The 25,288-nt window shown below is 42.4% G+C and overlaps 1 protein-coding gene across 2 annotated transcripts in view; it reads right to left on the bottom strand.

The window, feature by feature from the left end:
• PALM3 (paralemmin 3) overlaps positions 1-25,043 on the bottom strand; it is a 69,732-nt gene extending 44,689 nt beyond the window's left edge. Inside the window, exon 1 of one of the 2 annotated variants that reach the window (XM_067463992.1) lies at positions 24,668-25,043. The gene's annotated coding sequence lies outside the window, so the exon portion shown is untranslated. The remainder of the gene's footprint in view (positions 1-24,667) is intronic. The other variant, XM_060759788.2, reaches the window with a different exon arrangement.
• Between the last annotated feature and the right edge of the window lie 245 nt (positions 25,044-25,288).

Below are 25,288 nucleotides of genomic sequence, written 5' to 3'. Positions count from 1 at the left end.
CTTTCATGGGTGTTCTTGTTCTGTGCGGAATGACACACACGGGTTTGGTGTAATATAGATTGCTATAATGAACTTCACATAGAGCAGTGTTTCTCAACCTGGGGGTCGGGACCCCATGGGAGTCGCGAGGGGGTGTCAGAGGGGTCGCCAAAGACCATCAGAAAATACAGTATTTTCTGTTGTTCATGGGGGTTCTGTGTGGAAAGTTTGGTCCAATTCTATCAGTGGGGTTCAGAATGGTATTTTATTGTGGGTGAACTATAAATCCCAACAATTACAACTCCCAAATGGCAAGGTCTATTTTCTCCAGACTCCACCAGTGTTCACATTTGTGCATATTGAGTATTTGTGCCAAGTTTGATCCAGATCCATCATTGCTTGAGTCCACAGTGTTTTCTGGATGTAGGTGAACTACAACTCCAAAAAACTCAAGGTCAATGTCCACCAGACCTTCCCAGTATTTTCTCTTGGTCATGGGAATTCTGTGTGCCCAGTATGATTCAATTCCATCATTGGTGGAGTTCAGAAGGCTCTTTGATTTTAGGTGAACTATAAATCCCAACAACTCCAGCATTACCAAATGACCAAATCAATCACCCCCAACCTCACCAGTATTCAAATTTGGGAGTATTGGGTATTTGTGCCAAATTTGGTCCAGTGACTGAAAATACATCCTGCATATCAGATATTTAGATTACCATTCATAACAGTAGCAAAATTACAGTTGTGAAGTAGCAATGAAAATAATAATATGGTTGGGGGTCACCACAACATGAGGACCTGTACTAAGGGGTCGCGGCATTAGGAAGGTTGAGAACCACTGACATAGAGGTTCTCTTGAAGACAAGTTCAGGATAAAGATCATGAGGTCTTTAATCCAGAGAGCGTTCACCTCTGGCCTTTCAAAAAAATATATTGGTTGCCAAATTGTTTCTGGAACAGAATTCAGATACCTTTTGATCTTTAAGCCAAATATTTGGGAACCGCAGTTATGGACTCAAGGTATAATATACAGACTCTCTTCTAGAATTCAGTGGTAAGGACAATGGAAATAAAGAATGGTGAGAGGATGGGAAGAAAGAGAGGAAGGCAGAAGGGAAAGAGGCAAGAAGGCTGAGAGGGGGCATGATTTTGTTGTTGTTGTTTATTCATTCAGTTGCTTCCGATTCTTCGTGACCTCATGGACCAGCGCATGCCAGAGCTCCCTGTCAGCCATCACCACCCCCAGCTCCTTTAGAGTCAAGCCAGTCACTTCCATCCATCTTGCCCTTGGTCGGCCCCTCTTCCTTTTTCCTTCCATTTTCCCCAGCATCATTGTCTTCTCTAAGCTTTCCTGTCTTCTCATGATGTGGCCAAAGTACTTCATCTTTGCCTCGAATATTTTTCCCTCCAGTGAGCAGTCAGGCTTTATTTCCTGAAGTATGGACTGGTTGGATCTTCTTGCGGTCCAATTCACTCTCAGAATTTTTCTCCAACACCACAGTTCGAAAGCAGTTCAAAATCTTCCTTTGCTCAGCCTTCCTTATGGTCCAGCTCTCACATCTATAGGTTACTACGGGGATTGCCATTGCTTTAACTATGTGGATCTTCATTGCTAGTGTGATGTCTCTACTCACACATGAGACATGATAGCCATGTATAAATATGTGAGGGGAAGTCATAGGGAGGAGGGAGCAAGCTTGTTTTCTGCTGCTCTGGAGACTAGGATGTGGAACAATGGCTTCAAAGTAGAGGAAAGGAGATTCCACCTGATAATTATGAAGAACTTCCTGAATGTAAGAGCTGTTCAGCAGTGGAACTCTCTACCCCGCAGTGAGGAGGAGGCTCCTTCTTTGGAGGCTTTTAAACAGAGGCTGGATGACCATCTGTCGGGGGTGCTTTGAATGCAATTTTCCTGCTTCTTGGCAGGGGATTGGACTGGATGGCCCACGAGGTCTCTTCTAACTATGATTCTGTGAAATACAAGATACTCCACTTAGGTTGAAATGCAAAGATACAGAATGGAGCATGGCTGGCTCAACAGTGGTACATATGAAAAAGGTCTTGGAGTCCTCATAGACAACAAGTTAAACATGAGCCAACAATGTCATGCGGCAGCTTAAAAAGCCAATGGGATTTTGGCCTGCATGAATAGGAGTCTTGGAGGGAGACTAAAATGATCAAGGGTCTGGAGAACAAGTCCTATGAGGAGCAGCTTAAATTGCTGGGCATGTTTAGCTTTCAGAAGAGGAGACTGAGAGGAGACATGATGAGGGCCATGTATAAATATGTGAGGGGAAGTCATAGGAAGGAGGGAGCAAGCTTGTTTTCTGCTACCATGGAGATTAGGACACAATGAAACAATGGCTTCAAACTACAAGAAAGGAGATTCTATCAGAACATTAGGAAGAACTTCCTAACTATGATAGCTGTTCAGCGGTGGAACTCTCTGCCCCGGGGTTGGGCTGGATGGTGGCTCGCAAGGTCTCCTCCAGCTCTATTATTCTAAGACAAGACCTTTGAGAAAGCAGGAAGGTAAACAAAGATGCCTTCCACACAGCTCAATAAAATTACACATTATCAGATTTGAAGTGGAATATATGCCAGTGTGGACTCAGATAACCCAGTTCAAATCAGATATTGTGGGCTTTTCTGCCTTGAATTTCTGGGCTATATGGCTGTGTGGAAGGGCCCCTAGAAACACTAAAATAGAAGGGACCTGAAAAGGGTAACCAGTCAAACACAAACACACATGCATGTCAGGCCTGATCAGCTGATAAAAAGTCTGTATACAAAACACTTAAAATTACAACCTAGGGTAACAGACCATAACAAAAAGGTCCTGTTTGGGCAGATCATATCCCTTCATATAAATGTGCTTTCTCCATAATTTCACTCTACAGTATATCTGAGACAGGTGGAATAAGTGATATGGCTTTTACAGAGAAACCTCCCAGATGGTAGAATGGCCTCTCAAGAGAGTTACATCTGCTCACACTTAGGCAAGCCATGAAAACGACAGGCATTTTTAATGTTCTGGCTTTTAGTGTACAGTGATACCTTGACTTAAGAGTATAATTCATTCTCTGACTCCAAATATTCTTATCTCAAAGCGAATTTCCCATTGAAATGCTATTAATCCGTTCTGGACCCCCTTTCCCCCACCTCATTTTTATTGCATGTTTTTAAATAAGAAAATGTACTTTGTAAATAGCAAATAATAGATAAATAAACATGCAATAATAAAAAAAGAACTTCAAAATGGTAGAAGGACAAAGTTGTGGCAAAGAAACACATTTGAGACAACAAAATGTGTGTTGGCTAGTGTAACCACAAGGCAAAACTTCCACATTTACATGGAATAATATAAAAAAGAAAGATCAATTTTAAAACGGTAGAAGCAAAAGTTGTGACACAATAGTAAAAATATAAAGTGAAGAGGCAGAAGCATTTTCTTCATACCTTATCATTCTAACCTCCCTCCCTCTTGGTCTCTCTCCCTCTCTCTCTTCATGAAGCCAAACATACCAGGAAGAAAAATCACACAAAATCAACTAACCGAAAGTTTCTCAACATGGGCAAGAGCAAAGTGGACAGCAACTTCCCAAAGCAGACAAGTGCATAAGCAGAGGCAGCCTAGGTAATTTTCAATGGTAAGCAAACAGTATTTTGGCACACACCCCCCCCCCCCCAAACAAGCACTGATATGTATTCTCTGTTTGTCGTGGGAGTTCTGTGTGCCATATTTGGTTCAATTCCATCATTGGTAGAGTTCAGAATGCTCTTTGATTGTAGGTGAACTATATATCCCAGTAACTACAACTCGCATATGTCAAGGTCTATTTTCCCCCAAGAGCGCCTCTGGGCAAAATAAACTATACTGCAAATGCTTACTTTGCGTAATGGGTTGAGCCACCCCTGTGCATAAGGCACAGAGGCTGCTCCCTTGGAGCCTGAAAGCCCTGTACTCACATGCTAGCTCTTATCTCAAAACCTTGCTTGTACATCAAAGTGAAACCTGGGTCAAGCAATAGCTCTTAACTCAAAATGCTCTTAAGTTGGGATGCTCTTAAGTCAAAGTCCCACTGTATTTTAAACCTAAATTCCGTCTATAAAATCACAATCTTTCTTGTTCATGAATAAGTTCAATATTTTTATAGTCCCCATTCATTTTACGGATGCTTGTAAGGAAAGAAAAGTCCAAACTGCACTGTCCTGTTGTGTATTTGTATAATTTCATCTGATTTGTTTGATGTCCATATTTATTTTGGTTGGGAGGACGATAGGCAATTGGGTTGATCAAGGATATGGTGGCTATGCTCTGCCTTCTGTCCTTTTCCTAGCTCTTTGCCATACAAATGTAAACAATACATTGCAGTAAAGAAGTGGTTCCCAACCTTTGGTCCATGGACCACCAGTGATCTGAAATAACTAAAATATGGTCTGTGGCCTCACCATTATTACACCATTGCAATGAGAGCTTGTGAAACCCTCTTATAGTGCCGAGGCTTATTAAATATGGTTTTCTTTGGGCGAGCAGGTAGCCACTACTGGATGGCATATGTTCTGTATCAGAAACTAAAGGCACAAAAGTTTTGAAAATTTTCAGTAGTGATGAAACTGTGTTATGTTTTTGTATGCCAAGTACACACATAAATCAAATAACAAAGGGAACAATAGACAGCAGCAATCTGATGCTAAGGTCTCTGTCAAGGGCTGACTGTAAACACGCTGGATCTACACTACCCTATATCCCAGGATCTGATTCCAGATGATTATAAAATAAAATAATAAATAAATAAAATAATAATATTATCTTATCCCAGTTTATCTGGCAGTGTAGACTCATATAATCCAGTTCAAAGCTGGATCAGATCCTGGGATATAGGGGAGTGTAGATCCAGCCTAAAGTAGAAGCAACCTTGATCATTGTATTTAAAGAAGAAACTATTCTTTCAACAGAAACATACTCTGAGGCTTTCATATGGCTAAATTAATTCATATTGGCTCTCCACATCACAAGGCAATCAATAAAGTAACACAATTCTGCAAGCTCCAAGAGAAGTGGTCAGACTGAGCAGGCACTGGGCCTATTTCGTCAAGAAAATGCAAAACAAAATAGAGACGAGCACGTTGAAAACGTTCATGTGCATACTCTTTTCTTTCTAAAGTTGATCATGTTGGGTATGTGTGCCAAGTCTGATCCAGATCTATTGTCAGTTAGGTTCACAGTGCTCTTTGACAGTAGGTAAACTACAACTCCCAACCTCATAGGTCAATTCCCGCTAAACCTCAACAGTATTCAAAGTTAATCATGTTGGGTATGTGTGCCAAGTTTGGTCAAAATTGATAATTGATTTGGTGCAGAGTGCTCTCTGGATGTGGGTGAACTATAACTCCCAACATCTAAGAGCAGCTCCCTCCCAACCTTGCCAGTACTTAAAGTTGGTCGTGTTGGATATGTGTGCCAGGTTTGGTCAAGATCCATTGTTGCTGGGAGTGACGGGGCTCTCTGGATGTGGTGAACTATAATCCCCATCATCCAAGGTCAATCCCCTCCAACCCCTCCAGTATTTTCTGTTGGTCATGGTGGGTCTGTGTGCCACGTCTGTGATCCAGGCGCATTGGTACTGACTTTCCAAGAATTGTTAGACTACAAATCTATATCAGCCCTATCCAACAGAACCAATGGTAACAGATTACAACTACAATGTAAGTCTATCAACAGGTGGAGGAATGTGTATTCCTCATCCATGCTGTAACTTAAACATCAGTATTTCACCTGTGTACATTAATTTATATTATTTATTTTTAAGATTTACATCTTTTTTTTGTCTGAGAGGGAAGAGTTAGCCCCATCCTGTGTCTTATCAAGAGCACATAAGCCCCTTCTACACTGCCATATAAAATCCACATTATCTGCTTTGAACTGGATTATATGATAGTGTAGACTAAGATGGGTAAAGGTAAAGGTTTCCCCTTGACATTAAGTCTAGTCATGTCCAACTCTGGGGGGTGGTGCTCATCTCTATTTCTAAGCCGAAGAGCCGACATTGTCCATAGGCACCTCCAAGGTCATGTGTCTGGCATGACTGCATGGAGCACTGTTACCTTCCCACTGGAGCGGTACCTATTGATCTACTCACATTTGCATGTTTTTAAACTTTATTTATTTTGTATCAAAAGCATTGCATAAATTAATATAAAACCCATAACAATAGAAGGAGTGCAGGTGGCTAAATATCTTTTGACCAAAAACGGGCAACAGCAATGACACTGTCTGTAGCCTCCAACAATACTTCCTCTGTACATGAGGCAGGACAAAAAGTTTTTGAGTTGCTAGGTTGTCAGAAGCTGGGGCTAACAGTGGGAACTCACCCTGCTTCCCGGATTCAAACCAACAACCTTTTGGTCATCAAGTTCAGCAGTGCAGTGGTTTAACCCGCTGTGCAACCTGGGGCCCTAAGATAATCCATTTCAAATCAGATAATATGGATTTTCTACTTGATAATCTGGATTATCTGCCAGTGTAGAAGGGGCCATAGTCCCTCCCATCATCTTCCGTCTCTCCAATACCATGCCACCAACAAAATGCACGACATAGCACCATCACACTAGTATTTCATTCTCCAACGCCCTCCTTCCAGAGTTCACAAAAGTTACTTTTTGTATGTAGATACCTGGATGGCCAATAATTCATAAAAATGATCTCACAACCTCTGAGGATGCTTGCCACACTTGCAGGCGAAACGTCAGGAGAGAATGCTTCTAGAACATGGCCACATAGCCCGAAAAACCTACAACAACCCAGTGATTCCAGCCATGAAAGCCTTCGACAATACAAATTCATAAAAAATTAAGCTTTCCAAGTACTGTGATCACCATACATCATTCAGTTAACTGCTGCTTGTTTGTAAATGGAAAAAGAGTTATATTAAGTCACCAGCATTTTTGTGTTGCAATTGAACTTGACACAAGTAAATGTGGGCTGAAAGCATTAGTGTATCTTCCTGAATAATTTTATAGTGTAACACTTAGATTTTGTAGAAAATTGTGTTTTATTACGTGGTGAAAAATACCAAAAAGTCCCAGATGTTGTTCCAGTTCTTTCCAATTTTATTTTGAAGATTAATACGTTATTTTTGGTCAACTCATCGGACAATCAAAGAGCTTTATATATTTGTATTTATATATTGATACATTTCCCAGGCCAATTTAACTCAATATAAAATCAGAACAGGAAGAACAAATCTGGGATTTTTCCATCAGTCTGGACGTACCCAAAACTACTGAACAGCAAATACAAATATATGTTATCGAAGGCTTTCATGGCCAGAATCACTGGGTTGCTTTCTGGACTGTATGGCCATGTTCCAGAAGCATTCTCTCCTGATGTTTCACCCACATCTATAATTTCAGAACCTCTGAGGATGCTGGCCATAGATATGGACAAAACGTCAGGAGAGAATGCTTCTGGAACATGGCCATACAGTCCGGAAAACTCACAGCAACCCAAATACAAATATGCCAGAAAACATTTCTTAAAAATACATTGTAAAACATCCAATAACATCTGCTAAACAAAATGTCATTAGAGAACAGCATTCAGTTTTGTCAAGTTAGGGAGTCCGTTTTACCAACTTGGTGCCACAATGGTCCTCCTCAATATGCTGGCAGGTGGTATCTGCTCGCAGGATAGTATTTCACCTGCTGCTGTTGAAGGGATACAGGGAGTATGTCACTACCAAGTACAAGAGATCCAGACCGTCAAGTTTTTGAGTGTAACCATCAGCTCTTTGAATCATGCCCGGAAGTGAGTGCAATTGATAGAGAATACATTATGCGCTCTCAGCAAAAGGAAGTGGTTATGTACAAGCAGCCACTTTCAGGAGAGTTTTGAAGGGTATATCACACATGGCACATTGAAGACTGACTGACACAGACTCAGGACTGGGTTTTATAATAACGGGGAACCTTTTAAAAAACTAAAATACTCCCCAACATTTCAGATGAAAGCATGTGTCCAAACAACATTAGATCAAGATACCTAACATTATTAATGAAGAAGACTTTACCAGTCTGAAGCATTCGATTTGCCTGAGTTTCCTGACCACTTGCCTCCCTGCCCCTTCTTTCTTTTTCTCCTCCTCCACCAATTACACTATGTAACACAATTTTTGTCTCTGGGTTATAAATATAATTTCCTAAATGGTTCTATCATAAAAACATGGAAACATTGATTAAATTGGGAAAAAAAGGTTTTTGCGGGACAGCCAGCAGCACATTTTGCTATAGTTTTTCAATGAACAGCTCATCGAGTCCCAACCAATTCAACATAGTTTGAGACAGCCACAAAAACAAAGCTTCTTGAGTTTACCTGTCCAAACGCATCTCTCCCTATGAACCATGTAGGCACTTAAGATCAACTGGGGAGGCCCTGCTCTAAGTCCCACCTCCTTCGCAGATGCGATTGGCGGGAATGAGAGTCAGGGCCTTCTCAGCGGTGGCCCCTCAGCTATGGAACGCCCTCCCTAGGGATATCGGATCACCCCCCTCCTTCCTAACATTTTGAAAGAGAGTTAAAGCCTGGCTGTTTGAGTAGGCATTTGCAGACGCAGTGTGACAGGCTAATTGAGATCCATGAAAGGATTGGACAATGCAACGGAAAAATGATTTTAGTGATGAGACGCTGAGGTCTTGCATTTATGGTTTTCATTGTTTTATGAGTGATGGTCACTTCTTGGCCTGATAGTTGTGTTGTGTCCAAATTTGATGTCAATTAGCCCAGTGGTTTTTGAGTTATGTTAATCCCACGAACGAACATTACATTTTTATTTATATAGTCTAGTGGTCCCCTGCCACACGTTGCTGTGGCATCGTCTGGTTATCTGGGAAATAAAGTAATCAGAAAATGTTGGCTTCTAATTTTTGTAATTTCTTTATGCTTGTGGGTAAATTGTATTTCTTGTTGTTTCTTTGTCAGTGTTGATGTGGAGATTGTGTGGTTTGCCTACTCTGGAACATGCAACATATAATTGTCCTTCTTTAGGGGTTCTTTCAAATCTACAATACTATCTGTGTGTGTGTGTATCATAACTCTCTATATCTATGGCTGGATGGCTCTTTGTCAGGAGGGCTTTGATTACATTTTCTTGCCCTGGTGAAGGGAGTTGGACTGGATGGCCTTAAGTATTTTCTGTTGGTCATGGGGGTTCTGTGTGGGAAGTTTGCACCAATTCTGTCGTTCATGGGGTTCAGAGTGCTCTTTAATTGTAGGTGAACTATAAATCCCATTAACTACAACCCCCAAATGTCAAGGTCTATTTCCTCCAAACTCCATCTGTGTTCATATTTGGGCATATGGAATATTCATGCCAAATTTGTTCCAGATCCATCATAGAATCCACAGTGATCTCTGGATGCAGGTGAACTACAACTCTCAAACTCAAGGTCAATGCCCACCAAACCTTTCTAGCGTTTCCTGTTGGTCATGGGAGTCCTGTGTGCCCAGTTTAGTTCAATTCCATCATTGATGGAGTTCAGAATGCTCTTTGATTTGAAGTAAACTATAAATCCCAGCAACTACAACTCCCAAATGACAAAATCAATTTTTTTAGTGATGGCCACTCCTTGGGTTAGTAGGTGTCTTGTGGCCAAATTTGGCGGCAATACGTCCAGTGGTTTTTGAGTTATGTTAATCTAACAAACGATCATTACATTTTTGTTTATATAGATTTAGGTTTCCCTACCAAAGGGACTTCCATGGTTTTATAACATTGTACCACAGCAACTAAAATGATAGCAACTGCATTCATACAACAGTGTAGATGCAAGCAATGTAAATATTGGACCATATAAAAAGAAATAATTTTTTCCTCTGAATGAAAAGAAGTGAGAACACAGTCTATCCTGGGAGAACCTAAAAGAAGAACTGACCCCTCCACTTTCCTTGCTATGGTGCTGCTTCTGACCTTTCTGAATGCCTGGGTAGGGTATTGGTGGTTGCCAGGGGTGGCAAAAGTGGCAGTGGCACCTTCCCCAATTAATTCAGGAGTCAATTAAAAATCCACAATTTTGACCCTATACTTGCCCTTGACATATATATGAAGTCAACTCATACTGAAGAATATACCTTAATTGACTGTTCCCCCCCCCCCCCCAAATCAAGGTAGTTGGAGGGTATGAAGAGATTATTAGTGGGGAACTTTAACTAATGAAAGGTATATAAGTAGTCCTCAAGTTACAAACATCTGACTTATAAACAACTCATAGTTAAGAACAGGGGTTAGACAACAGGAAGTGAGAGAAGTCTATCCCTAGGAAGGGAAATTCACTCCAGGAAGAGTTATCAAGGGGAAAAGGTGTCTTAGCAGAAGCCATATCCCCAATCTTTGTTTCCACAACAAGCAAAATTTCCAATATCCAATTCTCACAAGAACAGAAAGTGAGGTGAAATCTTCTGAACAGGGGCACAGACAGCAAAACAAACACCACAGGGGTGTTAACCCTTCTCTATGCTATCCAAAGCTTATATATCCATATATCTATATCTGCATGTACACTTAAAAAGCACACCTGTTCTGACCTACATACAAATTCAACTTAAGAACAAACCTACAGAACCTATCTTGTACGTAACTTGGTGACTGCCTGTAAATACAAAACACTGCATTTCAGAGACCTTTCCTCAAAATATTCATATGGCTAGTGAGTGTAAAAATAAATTTCCAACTTTCTATAGTAGGAGTTAAGATTACAGTCTAATAACATTTATTAGAATACAATTCATAGAATCCTTCTGTCAAAATAACAATCACTGCCATATAGTCTAAAAAAATGTTGCCAAGGGCATTTTCAGCACCCCATAAGACATATCATCAACTCCTCTTAGGCAATCTTCATACAATCACACCTGCATGTTTGCTGATGTACCTGTCTAGCTAGTATTGTAAACTAAGCACTGGATTAGATAGACCTTGGTCTGATCTAGTAAAAGACGGGCCTTGTTTTCTTAACAATTATGTCTGGCTGAATGTACGGCTGAGTTCTATTTGCAAAGATTTTAGCAAACATGTCACAGTAAATATGGCAGGAATAGGCATCTGGGCATTAGGAGTAAGCATGCCACAGCAGTCACATGTAGCAGCAACTCCTGTATGAGCATACTGGTATTTCAAATGTGTATCTCCGAGGTCCAATGCACACAGGAGCCACATTTTCCAGGGAAGAATGGTCTTCCTCCTTTTGGGGTGCTGGTTTCCACAAAGGCACTGTGCTTCCCATAGGCGTGGAGAATCCCATGAGAAATAGGAAAAGTATAACCTTTTAGATATGGCTTGATAGCAATTCCCATTGGCCCTATCCAGCATTCCAGATCCAAAACACTTCAAAACTCGAAATTATCTACATAGGTGTCTGAGATAGGGATACCTTTCTTTTATGATGGTTCAATGTATAGACATTTTGTTTCATACACAACATAACATCACTTTTAAGTTATATATAAATATGGTGTATTTGGAGCAGAAATATATTTTGTGTTTAGACTTGTCCCATCTCCAATATATCTCATGATGTACATATGATGGTTGAATGAAAAGTAATGCCTCCACCTTCGTAACTCCTCAACAGATGGCAGTACTGATATGCGGCAGGTACTGGCTTGTTCAGTGGACTCTCTTCTACAGTTCCATTTTGGCGGGAAGCCTTAGCATTGAATGGTTGTGTTGTTAAAGTGCAAAGTGAGTGGAAAGTAATGTCTCACCTTCATAACTCCTCAACAGATGGCAGTACTGGTATGCGGCAGGTACTGGCTTGTTCAGTAGACTCTCCTCTACTGTTCCATTTTGGCAGGAAGCTTTAGCATTGAACAGTTGTGTTGTTAAAGTGCGAAGTATGGAACCCTGAACAGACAGTCGGTCAATGTGACTTGCAGTCATTGAATTCTTGACAGCAGAAGGTGTCACCCCAAAGGAGATTCATCAGAGAATGCAAGCTGTTTATGGTGATTGTGTTGGTTTGAGTACTGTGTGTCATTGGGCGAAGAAGTTTAAAGATGGTGAGGTGGTAACATCTGACTTGTGTGACAAACAGAGAGTTGGGCGTCCTGTGACACCAACCACTGAGTTTCACAAGCAAAAGGTTGACAGATTGATTCAAGATAATCGTCGTATCACTCAGAAATTTCAAGCATAATCTGCATTTCACAAGAACGTGTGGGCCACATTATTGCTTTGCTTGGCTATCGGAAGATCCATGCACGATGGGTACACAGCAGAACTTCACAGACTGGATCTCACCACAGTACGACATCCTCCCTGCAGCCCAGATTTAGCACCATCTGACTTTCATCTGTTCCCGATAATGAAAGAAGATCTGCAGGGATATCATTATGCTGATGAAAACATTGAGAGAACTGTGAGACGCTGGTTGTTTCTGCGATTGATTTATTAAAATATTCCCATCCAAACCCAAGTAACGAAGGAGGAGGCATTACTTTTCATTCAACCCTTGTATATGCAAATACAGTTATTCCAAAAATCTGGAGGGAAATCCAAAACATTTCTGGTCTCAAGCATTTGGGATACTCAACCTGTATTTGGACGGTAGTGCAGAATGTGAAGGTGCAGGATGTTTAGGAGGCTTTCTGTATGGTTTGAGGTTTTTTTTAATTTTAGGGGGTAGCTGGGGATTTTGAAGGGCAGATGGGTGCCTTCTGGGATCACAAAAGTGGTGTTCAAGAGCCACATGCCATATTTTGCTCTTGCTTGTAACATTTATACTATCAGACCAGTATCTCAATATCAAAGGCTACTTCCGTCAGGGTAGCAGAGCTTATCAGGAACCCTTTCCAACCCGTGTGACACTGACACTTCCTCTCTTCTTCCTTTCTCATTTTCAGACAGCAACACCTGTAACTTTCAGCAGCCACGCTGGCAGATGAATAGGACAGAAATCCTATCAACTGAGATAAGAACCAATAGTTTGCAAACTTATTCATGAAAAGGGGCAGGCAAATACAAAAAATATATATGGCTCTAGGTGTGAATGGTTTCCAATGTTTCACTCTCTATGATGCTGGAAATGTGAAGACGGAAAGAAAATTCCATTTGGAGTGACAGGATTCTTATTTAGGGGGCAATACCATTACTCTCCCCTTCCATTACACCAAATCTTAGTATCAGCCCTCGTTTTTCCACTCTGACAGCATCAGATCGAGACTCTTGATCACTTTCCTGACTTAAATCACTTTTACTCGTATGTCACAGCTGCCAAGTAGTCTCACTGCTGTGCGAATGGGACCCTCTGCTGCCTCAGCAACCTCAGAAGAACTTAAATCACCATTGTTCCTCGAGGCATATGCCCTGGGGTGGCCCTTCCGTGAGGACATGACACCACACTTTTCTCTTATGAGCAGAGGGAAAGAAACAAAACCACACAGAACTTCTGTGGATTGATGCCGAGTTCATATTCCTGAACACGCAGTATGTAAACTGGTGAAATTAACCCTCTGTAGATCAGGAATTATGCGGACTGATGCAACACAAGAGCTTTGCCGAGGCAAACAGGATAAGCCTTGTGCATCTTCCCAACAAACATACACTTTGTCCATTAAAAAAACCCTCTTAACTGAATATTATTCTAAATATATCCTAAGAAGCAGTTTGCCCTTTTGTATAAGGGTGCTGGGTAAGGTAAACTGTGTCAAGGAAACTTAGCAAGGAGAATAACACCATTCTTCAAGGTTGTTAAAGAAGGCTGTAAGAGTTTACTTATTGTAAAGCTGTAAACTGTCTGGGATTAAAGTAAGCAAAGGCACTGTCACAAAGAGCATTCTTTTGGGGGGAAGCAGTTGGGCTTCTTCCCGACCAATTTTGTCATCCAGTCCCTTTCTCATAATAATAATAATAATAATAATAATAATAATAATAATACTTTATTTATACCCCACCACCATCTCCCCAAGGAACTCAGAGCGGCTTACATGAGGCCAAGCCCAACAACACATCGGTAAAAACAACAAGCAATAAGCAAATACACAATACAATTAATATAACTCACATATAGACAATAAAACACAAAGATTTAAAAACCTATGGCTGGGCCAGATGTAATAGTTAAAATTTTTAAAATAAACACTGGGCATGAACAGAGGTAGGATGTATCTAGTAAGGTAAAGGTAAAGGTAAAGGTAGTCCCCTGACATTAAGTCCAGTCATGTCTGACTCTGGGGTGTGGTGCTCATCTCCATTTCTAAGCCGAAGAGCCAGCGTTGTCCATAGACACCTCCAAGGTCATGTGGCCGGCATGACTGCATGGAGCGCCGTTACCTTCTCGCCAGAGCGGTACCTATTGATCTACTCACATTTGCATGTTTTCGAACTGCTAGGTTGGCAGAAGCTAGGGCTGACAGCGGAAGCTCACGCCACTCCCCGGAATCGAACCTGCGACCTTTCGATCAACAAGCTCAGCAGCTCAGTGCTTTAACCCACTGCGCCACCGGGGGCTCCTGGGATGTATCTAGTAGGAGGGTTTTAAACAAAATGTAGGGAGAGCATCCCCAACGGGTAATTAAAGTGCTTCTCAGGATATTTTGCAGAGGATTGTTTCCTTTATTCAGGGAAGGAAAACTAGAACAGCCACATTTTCAGGCTCCTCCTAAAGACTGCCAATGTGGGGGCTTGTCTGATATCCTTGTGGTGTTCCAGAGTCAGGGGGCCACCATAGAGAAGGCCCTCTCCCTCGTCCCCACCAATCGCGCCTGCGAAGGAGGTGGGAGCGAGAGCAGGGCCTCTCCAGATGATCGAACACAGATGATTTCGTACACAGAAATGCGGTCACGCATTTGGCCCAACACCTTTTGGTGCCTGAAGCAAATGCCAATACAGTAAATAATTTCCCGTTCCAAATACATAGAGTGAATAGAGTGTCAGCTGAAGTCTGGCAATGCAAAAACATCCTCCTCCTTCTGAAGAAAGCAGGTCAGTTTAGAGAAATAACAAAGACTGGGAGGAAACAGACAGAACTGATTGGAGGCACAAGAGGGAGAGCCATTGGAGCTTCTCAGGCATCTGACAACTGTGGCAACCCTCTCTCTCTGCTAATGGTATATCTCGCCCTGTCTTTTTCTGGTTCAGTGGTTCTCAAACTTTGGTCCTCTACTTCTCTTGGACTTCAACATTCAGAAACTCCAACCAGCTGACCAAAATACCGAAGTATGTTGGGGAATCAAAATCCAAAACATTTGGAAGACCAATGTTCAGGAGATATTGCTGGATTTACATCGGTCTCCCTCACGTTGGTTGGTAAGATTGAACAGTCATGCTAAAACCATCTACTAAGGCAAAATAATGTGCCATGAAAGACTATAACTGGGCAGCACAATTCGGTAACCAAAAGTACCCATGAACCTAAGGAGGTGTCCACTGTGTTTCTGCACAACATACTTCTGTGGCCACTGTTGTTGTTGTTGTTGTCATGGGGGTGGAGGTGGTGGCAAGGTTTATTCTGAAAAAGTTTGCAATTTCCTTTTTTTTAGATTGAGAGAGTGTGAGTTGTCTATGATCGCCCACCAGGTTTCCATGGCTGAGCAGAGATTTTATGTTTGTTCTCCTGAAGTACTACTCCAGTCTGTTCACGTGAAGCAAGTGAACATAGCACTGAACAAAACATGCAGAATAATCACAGGATGTCTCAAACCTACACCTGTTGATAGGCTCTACAAGCTAGATGGCATTCCTGATGTGTGACAGAAAGGCAGAGAAAAGGTTGAACACTGAAAACCACCCACTGCATGGCTATCAGCTTTCTCCCAGTAGACTCAAATCAAGGACAAGCTTAATAAGAACCACCACTCCTCTTAATGTTCCTCCAGGAACAGCAAGAGTATCCCTCTGGGCAGCTAAACCAGGAAATCCCAACTGGATGGTCCTCTATGACGGTCTTCCTCCAGGGGCAAACCAAGAATGGGCAACTTGGAAGTCCCTGAACAGACTCAGAAACGTAGTGGGCAGGCAGATCAAAAGACAACATGGCAAAAAGGAACTCCCTAAAAGAATCCTCCACCTTGTGCGACTGTGGAGCAGAACAAACAACACACCTGTATGCTTGCCCGCAATGCCCTACTTCATGCACAGAGGAAGAATTGTTTAAAGCTACAGACAATGCGGTCATTGTTGCCCGGTTTTGGTCAACAATAATTTAGCCGCTTGTGCTCCCTGTATTTTATCAGTTTTATACTTATGTGTGCAATGCTTTTGACATGAAATAAATAAAAACTCTAACACTCAAATCATTACACTACTTGGTCATTTTATTTATAACTTTCTTTGTTATAAATAAAATAAACTTTTTTTGGTACAGAACCCAAGGAAGCTATCCAACTGTCGAGAGTCCCAGAAGAATTATCTGCTTCTTGTAGAGATTCCTATCAAACCCTATTGGAAGCTGATAATTCTGCTGGGTCTTTAGGCAGATGGATTGGCCAATCCCTGTAGAGATACTACAAACTTACTGTATGAATAACTGCCACATGGACCTGCCTAGATCCAATAAGACCACCAATTCAGAACAATAACTCATACTGAGATAGACACTCTGGAGAGTAAATAATTATTTAGCAGTGTCCCCACTTTTAATTCAGCTTTTGGAACTCAAAACCCCTGAAGCATCTTTATTCAGTGAAGATAAATGAATGATTAGTTAGATTATATAAGTGATTTTGAAGGTGGTTGTCTATTAATCCCTATCTATGGAATGCCTCAGATCAGCACATTGCTGACAGCTGTCCAGTTTAAAAAGGAACCAAATGAACCTTGGTGATTTCCCAGTCAATGGGACACGAATGACTAATGATCAGATCATGTTCAGAGCAGGAATCCAAGAGGCACAATGGTTCTCAACCTGTGGGTCCCCAGGTGTTTTGGCCTACAATTCCCAGAAATCCCAGTCAGTTTACCAGCTGTTAGGATTTCTGGGAGTTGAAGGCCAACACATCTGAGGACCCACAGGTTGAGAACCATTGGCCTAGAATCAAAGATCTGAGGCAACTGGAAGAACCATCCATGACCACAGAAGTTAGAGAGCTGGGTGCCTGCAAACAATTGAAGAAGATGAACTAGACTGAAGACTGGGGGCATATGTACCTGAGTGCTATCTTGGACATGTCTGAGAAGTAGCAGCCACTGACAGATTGGGAACAACATGAAACATGATGGATCAAGGCGGCCCATAATAGCCATCTTTCCACTCTGTCACTGGTGCTGGGAACTTGTTTGCTCCCAACTAGCCAAAGATACATCCCAATTCTGGTGGAGAGAAACCGATATGCTGCTACCTTATCACGTGGCTGACCCAGTTCATGTAAGATAGACATTGACATGTTTAATGGGTACAAGTATTCATGTAGGGGTGAGCTTTCACTGTTAGCCCCAGGTTCTGCCAACCTAGCAGTTTGAAATCATGAAAGTGTGAGTAGATCAATAGGTACTGCTTCAGTGGGAAGGTAATGGCACTCCATGCAATCATGCCGGCCACAAAACCTTGGAGGTGTCTACAGACAACGCCAGCTCGTTGGGTCAGAAATGAAGAAACTGTGAACTCTATAGACATGAAAGGTTTCTGACTCATAGTGTCATGCTGGCTGACCTAGAAAATGTCTAGAAAGGATATGTTTTGTTGGATGTGGATAAATAAAACTGCAGATACCAATCTTGTAGATATGGGAGTCATACTGTATTCAGACAACTTATGTCAATGCAACAGCAATAAGACCTAATTGTGCATAAGTCAATCCTTTGTGCTATATATGTAAGAATATGTAACATTCATCATTTTGTCAACAATCAGGGAGGCATAGAGAGGATTCCTGGAAGTTGAGAAATCTGGACTCCCTGCAGCAGAGCCCAGTATAATGATGCTGACATGCTGTGGCAAGGACATTTGCAGGCATTACCTTAATTAGCAGGGGTGGCATTTCTTCAGGGAGCACCTCATTCAAGACATTCTCCCTGTTCAAAGAGTTGAGTGGAGCTCCGTTTTGCTCTATAAATAGTCCTATTTCACTTAATTGGTTAAGACACCAGTGCAGAGCCTGAATTTATTCCAGACAGACACTGATGCACGGACAGTAAGTTGGTGACATGACTGCGCAGACATCTGGAGACATGATCTTTCCTGTTTCATGGGAGGCTTATGAGCAAGCTGTGGCCAGTATGGCAAGAAGCAGACCCTCATCTGTTTGGGGCTGGATGGGGGGATCTGATCAGTGCTGTCCAGGCCTCTGCTAGTTAAGAGGCCTCGAGCATTGCTCACCTTATGGGAACTACATTTTCCACAGTGTGAAGCTGCTCTGATAGACACGGAAGGATCCTTTGCCTTGGAGCAGGCTGCAACTAGAGCAGAAAAGATTAGGCAGCCTTTGCCATTTGCTTGCCTGGTGAAAGCCTGCTGGAGAGCCCTTCTGATGGCATAAATGGAGCATGCATGGCTATAGGACTCAGTCCAAGGACTAGGGGAAAGGTAGCACATATATAAAGACAGATATCAGACAGGCCTCCTGTCCAACACATTTGTGTGAAAACCCACAACAGATGTCCATCCAGCCTCTGTTTAAAAGCCTCCACTTTGAATGACAAGATGGCGTTTTCATGAGAAACTGCATTTGCTTTAGGTTCTTGTGGGGTTTTTTCGGGCTATAGGGCCATGTTCTAGGGGCATTTCTCCTGACATTTCGCCTGCATCTATGGCAAGCATCCTCAGAGGTAGTGAGGTCTGTTGAAATTAGGACAATGGGTTTATATATCTGTGGAATGGCTGGGGTGGGGCATTCCACATATATATCCATTCCACATATATATCCATTCCACAGATATATAAACCCATTGTCCTAATTCCAACAGACCTCACTACCTCTGAGGATGCTTGTCATAGATGCAGGCGAAACGTCAGGAGAAATGCCTCTAGAACATGGCCCTATAGCCCGAAAAAACCCACAAGAACCTAGTGATTCCAGCCGTGAAAGCCTTCGACAATACATTGCATTTGCTTTGTTAGAAGGAGGTGTTAGACTGGACAAGGTTTAAAAACACTGATAAGGCTGGTTACTGCCTGCCAGGTGTTTCAGTTATTGATGTGAAAAAATGTCTGTCTCTCAAGAAAATGAGAGGTCTACTCCTCAGTCACCTACGGATGTGAGAGCTGGACCATAAGGAAGGCTGAGCAAAGGAAGATAGATGCTTTTGAACTGTGGTATTAGAGGAAAGTTCTGAGAGTGCTTTGGACCGCGAGAGGATACAACCAGTCCGTACTTCAGGAAATAAAGCCTGACTGCTCATTGGAGGGAAGAATAGTAGAGGCCAAGATGAAGTACTTTGGCCATGTCATGAGAAGATAGGAAAGCTTAGAGAAGACAATGATGCTGGGGGAAATGGAAGGAAAAAGGAAGAGGGGCCAACCAAGGGCAAGATAGATGGATGGTATCCTTGAAGTGACTGGATTGACCTTGAAGGAGCTGGGGGTGGTGACGGCCGACAGGGAACTCTGGCGTGGGCTGGTCCATGAGGTTACAAAGAGTTGGAAATGACTGAACAAATGAGCAACAACACTCCTCAGTGCACAGCAGAGATAGCTTTGTTTAATCAACTAGTGTTTGATGAACTCAAAGGAATAAGGGGAACGTTATATTCCAAAACAAAGTCCTTGTTAAGGTATTTTATGGAGAAGATTGGAAATCTAAAAGAAAATAGGTGTCGAACAAGTTGAGAAGTATAAAGGTTATGACAAACAAGTTGAGAAGTATAAAGGTCATGAATCAGCAAGGTTTGAAGGCGCTCAAACAGCAAAGTATATTGTCATATACAAGAAGGAAAATGAAGGTTACGTCATGTTTGACTACACAATCTCAACACTGGACAAAAAATTTTAACAAGCAGGTGGAGGGATATTGGGTCAGTAATACGACGGAGATGAAGAGAAATATGAAAACTATATTTGAGAATATTGAAGGTCTGATGAATATTGGCAATTTACTGGGGAGGAGGGAGAGATTAAGAAGAAGACATTTAATGTGTTACCCATCTCTCCTCAAGGCTTGAGGCAGAGTCCAAGATAGTTTTAAAAAGGTAAGACAATTAGAACACATATTAAAAGACACAAGCCTATGATTAAAACACATTAAGTCATGCATGCCAATAAATCATCAATTTAAATTCATAGTTCCAGATTGACTGGGTAAATCTGTCAGAAAAGTTAGGTCTTTAATTCTGTTTTAAATTCTGACAGTTCGTTTAGCTGTCAAATCTCTTCCGGCAGGTCATTCCACATTCCACAGGTTAAGAACTGGAAATTGTGTATTTAAAGCCTATTTACTGTGTTGTTAAACGTGATGCATCTATGTATTGTCGAAGACTTTCATGGCTGGAATCGCTGGGTTGATGTAGATTTTTCGGGCTATATGGCCATGTTCTAGAAGCATTTTCTCCTGACGTTTCACCTGCATCTATGGCAAGCATCCTCACCTCATAACCTCTGAGGATGCTTGGCATAGATGCAGGTGAAATGTCAGGAAAGAATGCTTCTAGAACTTGGCCATATAGCCCGAAAAACCTACAACAACCCAGTGATCCATCTACCTCATTCTGTTCTTTGTCAAATTCTAAGAAAAATAAGGTGAAAATGGACACCTGTGCTCCTTCTTAGAGTTACTTGCACTAGAACTCCAGTATGCTGATGACAACGTCGTCTGTGCTCATTCAGAAGAAGATCTACAAGCCACTCTAAACACCTTCGCAGAAGCATACGAGAAGCTCGGCCTGTCATTGGACATTGAGGAAACCAGTGCTGTTCCAGCAGTACCAGCCAATCCCTTTCCAATGCCAGAGATACAGCTTAATGGTATAACATTTGAAAATGTTGACCATTTCCGCTACCTTGGCAGCCACCTCTCCACCAAAGTCAACATCGACACCGAAATACAACACTGCCGGAGCACTGCAAGTACAGCATTTTTCTGAATGAAGCAGAGAGTGTTTGAGGACCGGGATATCTGTAGGGATACCAAGGTGCAGGGTTCTCCCAACCCTGTTATACTCCTGCGAAACGTGGACTATCTACAGACGTCACATGCAACTCCTGGAACAATTCCATCAGCGTTGCCTCCGGAAAATCCTGCAAATCTTTTGGGAAGACAAGTGGACAAATGTCAGGATGCTGGAAGAAGCAAAGAACACCAGCATTGAAGCGATGGTCCTCTGCTATCAACTCCGCTGGACTGGCCACGTTGTCCGGATGCCCGACCACCGTCTCCCAAAGCAGTTGCTCTACTCCAAACTCAAGAACGGAAAACGGAATGTTGATGGGCAGGAAAAGAGATTCAAAGATGGACTCAATGCCACCTTTAAAACTCTGGCATAGACACTGAGAACTGGGAAGTCCTGACCCTTGAGCGCTCCAGTTGGAGGTCAGCTGTGACCAGCAGTGCTGTAGAAGAGGCACGAATGAGGACGAAAAAGAGAAACGTGCCAAGAGGAAGGTGTGTCAAGCCAACCCCGACCGGGACCGCCTTCCACCTGGAAACCAATGCCCTCACTGCGGGAGAAGATGCAGGTCAAGAATAGGGCTCCACAGTCACCCAAGGACCCACTAGAACACTGATCCTGGAAGACTATCCTACTCGGCCAACGAGGGATCGTCTAAGTAAGTATTTGCACATACAACCAAAGTGCGCTACAGAGTACTTCGATGGGACACGAAAACTATTCTTTCCTGAGTTTTTATTCTTAGTGCAGGACCAGATTTCTCATTTCCTTCAGCCAAGAGGCATGGTTTTTAAGCAGCAGTAATCCCAAGTAGATGCGGTGCGGAAGGGCAGACAAAAAGGAAAAACATGGAATGTCAATCAGCTACAACTTTTCTCCCCCATCTACACACATTTCCCTTTACTGCAGAACTGAAAAAGAAACATACTCCTTGTTAACCTTTGCATCTGGTGCTAGAAAGCACATTTGGTGCCAGCGCACGAAAACAATCTGCTCAATTTTCTAGTTCAGAGCTTTCCAAACTGTGTTGCGACAGGTTAGTGCGTCAGCTGCAGTGTGTAGGTGTGTCACATAAACGTAAGGAGAAACCTCTTGAGTTTATGTGAAATAAGCAAATAATCATATATTTCCAAAAACCGAAATGAAAGGTTTTCATGAGATATGCTATGTCCCCATTCCGTTATGTGTCCGAATATCTTATAAGGGGTCCATTTAACTTCCGGTTTGCTAGTAGAACTGAATTACTGTGTTATGAAATAAAGCAGGTTTTAAAAGCTTGTCATCAACATAAAGAAATTGGTTCTAGTTTCTCAATAGAGATGGATTTGTTCTGGGCCTGCTTTTGATCATGCAGCAAAATACTGGTCTTGAGCTTTAAGGAGCTGTCCCCTGATTTTACACAAGGCTTTCCCCTTGACATTTTAAGGCTGGCTCTACACTGCCCCATATCCCAGAATCTGATCTCAGATTATCTGCTTTGAACTGGATTATATGAGTCTACACTGCCAGATAATCTGGGATAAGAAGATAATCTGGGATTAAATTCTGGGATATAGTGCAGTGTAGATCCAGCCTTAGGGCCCTTCCAGACAGCCCCAATATCCAGGATCTGATTCCAGGTTTTCTACTTTAAACTGGATTATATGAGTCTGCACTGTCAGATAATCCTGTTTAAAATAGAAAACCTGGGATCAGGGACTTGTCTGGAAGGACCCCCAGTTTTCCTCTTTTAATCAATACAAGGCCAGTATCACCGGCCTGATGCCCTACACATATAGGGGACCAGGGCAAGAATGTACCAGATTCAGGATGACCACTTAGAATCATAGAATCATAGAGTTGGAAGAGACGTAATGAGCCATCCAATCCAACCCCCTGCCAAGAAGTAGGAAAATTGCATTCAAAGCACCCCCAACAGATGGCCATCCAGCCTCTGTTTAAAAGCCTCCAAAGAAGGAGCCTTCACCACACTCCGGGGCAGAGAGTTCAACTGCTGAACGGCTCTCACAGTCAGGAAGTTCTTCCTAATGTTCAGATGGAATCTCCTTTCTTGTAGTTTGAAGCCATTTTTCCATGTCCTAGTCTCCAGGGAAACAGAAAACAAGCTTGCCCCCTCCTCCCTGTGACTTCCTCTCACATACTTGTACATGGCTATCATGTCTCCTCTCAGCCTTCTCTTCTTCTGGCTAAACATGCCCAGCTCTTTAAGCCGCTCCTCACAGGGCTTGTTCTCCAAACCCTTGATCATTTTAGTCACCCTCCTCTGGACACATTCCAGCTTGTCAACATCTCCCTTCAATTGTGGTTCCCAGAATTGGACACATTATTCTAAGTGTGGTCTAACCAAGGCAGAATAGAGGGCTGGCATGACTGGATCTGGACACTATGCTCCTATTGATGCAGGCCAAAATCCCATTGGCTTTTTTTGCCGCCACATCACATTGCTGGCTCATGTTTAACTTGCAGTCCACGAGGACTCCAAGATCTTTTTCACACATACTACTCTCGAACCATGCGTCCCCCATTTTGTATTTCTGCATTTTATTTTTCTGCCTAAGTGGAGTATCTTGCATTTGTTGAACTTCATTTTGTTAGTTTTGGCCCATTTCTCTAATCTGTTAAGATCGTTTTGAATTCTTCTCCTGTCTTCTGGAATATTGGCTATCCCTCTCAATTTGGTGTCATCTGCAAACTTGATGATCCTGCCTTCTAGCCCTTCATCTAAGTCATTAATAAAGATGTTGAACAGGACCGGGCCCAGGACGGAACCCTGCTTACGGCACTCCACTCATCACTTCTTTCCAGGATGAAGAGGAATAATAATAATAATAATAATAATAATAATAATAATAATAGCTTTATTTATACCCTGCCACCATCTCCCCAAGAGGACTCGGAGCGGCTTACATAAGGCCATGCCCATCAATACAATATACACAAAATAACAGAAAAACACAACAGAAAATCAAAGGAAACACTGGTGAGCACCCTTTGGGTTCATCCGCTTAACCCAGGGATCCTCAAACTAAGGCCCGGGGGCCGGATATGGCCCTCCAAGGTCATTTACCCAGCCATCGCTCAGGATCAACCTAACTCTGAAACGACTTGAAAGCACACAACAACAATCCTATCTCATCAGCCAAAAGCAGGCCCACACTTCCCATTCAAATACTAATAAGTTTATATTTGTTAAAATTGTTCTTCATTTTAATTATTATTTTGTTTTGAAATGCTTTTTGCACTACAAATAAGACATGTGCAGTGTGCATAGGAATTCATTCATGTCTTTTTTTTCCCAAACTATAATCCAGCCCTCCAACAGTGTGAGGGACTGTGACCTGGCCCTCTGTTTAAAAAGTTTGTGGACCCCTGGCTTAACCAATTACAGAGCCACCTAACTGTGATGTCAAAAGATGTGGAAATGTTATAAGATGACTGATGATGTCATTAAACATTATATCTTAAGCATCAACCCCAGTGGAACAGGATCTGCCATTCAAATAAAAATCATAACAATAATAATGATAATAATAGGTCTGACAAATGAGCAACGTGCACACACACACACACATAAATACGAGCATACTTCAGAGTAGCATTCTTGCCCTCGTTGTTGGAGAAGAGTGGCCAAGCCTTGAAATCTCGGACCCTACCTGCTCTTGATGGCTCTCTTACCTTTGTAGCAGGCAATATTCAGAAAGAGAGCTGTCTGTCTGTTCCAAGCTGGGGGTTATGGGTGTCCCTTTGAGGGGGTCTTCCGTCTTGCTCGGACCCCCAAAGTCTAGAGAGATCCCTCTCCACAGCCCCCAAAGAGCAACGTCAAAGCAGAGGCATCTTTTTGTTTGAATCTTTCCAACTTAGCAGGGCCCGGCTCGGCTCCAACCGCCTTTGTATGTGTCTGTGAGTCAAAAGACAGAAGAGGTGGAAGAAAGACTTGCCGGAGCTGGTCAGGCCGGTTTGAGTTCAGGGAAAGCTGAGCAGCAGCCAGACCTGGTCAAAAGGAGGCAAATTTCACCACCAGTGATTCTGGGTCCTGGTGCCCTTGAAAACCTTTCCCCCTCTTCCTGGGCCACAGACGTTATCAGCTGCCTGGCTGAATTATTTACCAGCATTCCTGGGCTGCCTTGTTTGGTTACCGGCCTGTTTTGTCTCCTTTTCTCTTTATCCCACTCCCTGGAGCGCCACACACATGTACAACACCAGCACCCCATCCTCTAGCCTGGCAAATGGAAAGGACAGATGTCACCCGCTTCACATAGCACAGTTAATTCTAC

The sequence above is a fragment of the Anolis sagrei genome, chromosome 2, assembly GCF_037176765.1.
Source record: "Anolis sagrei isolate rAnoSag1 chromosome 2, rAnoSag1.mat, whole genome shotgun sequence".
NCBI classification, from domain to species: domain Eukaryota; kingdom Metazoa; phylum Chordata; class Lepidosauria; order Squamata; family Dactyloidae; genus Anolis; species Anolis sagrei.
Note: the sequence above shows the minus strand (reverse complement) of the source record. Positions and strands in the feature narration are given on the sequence as shown.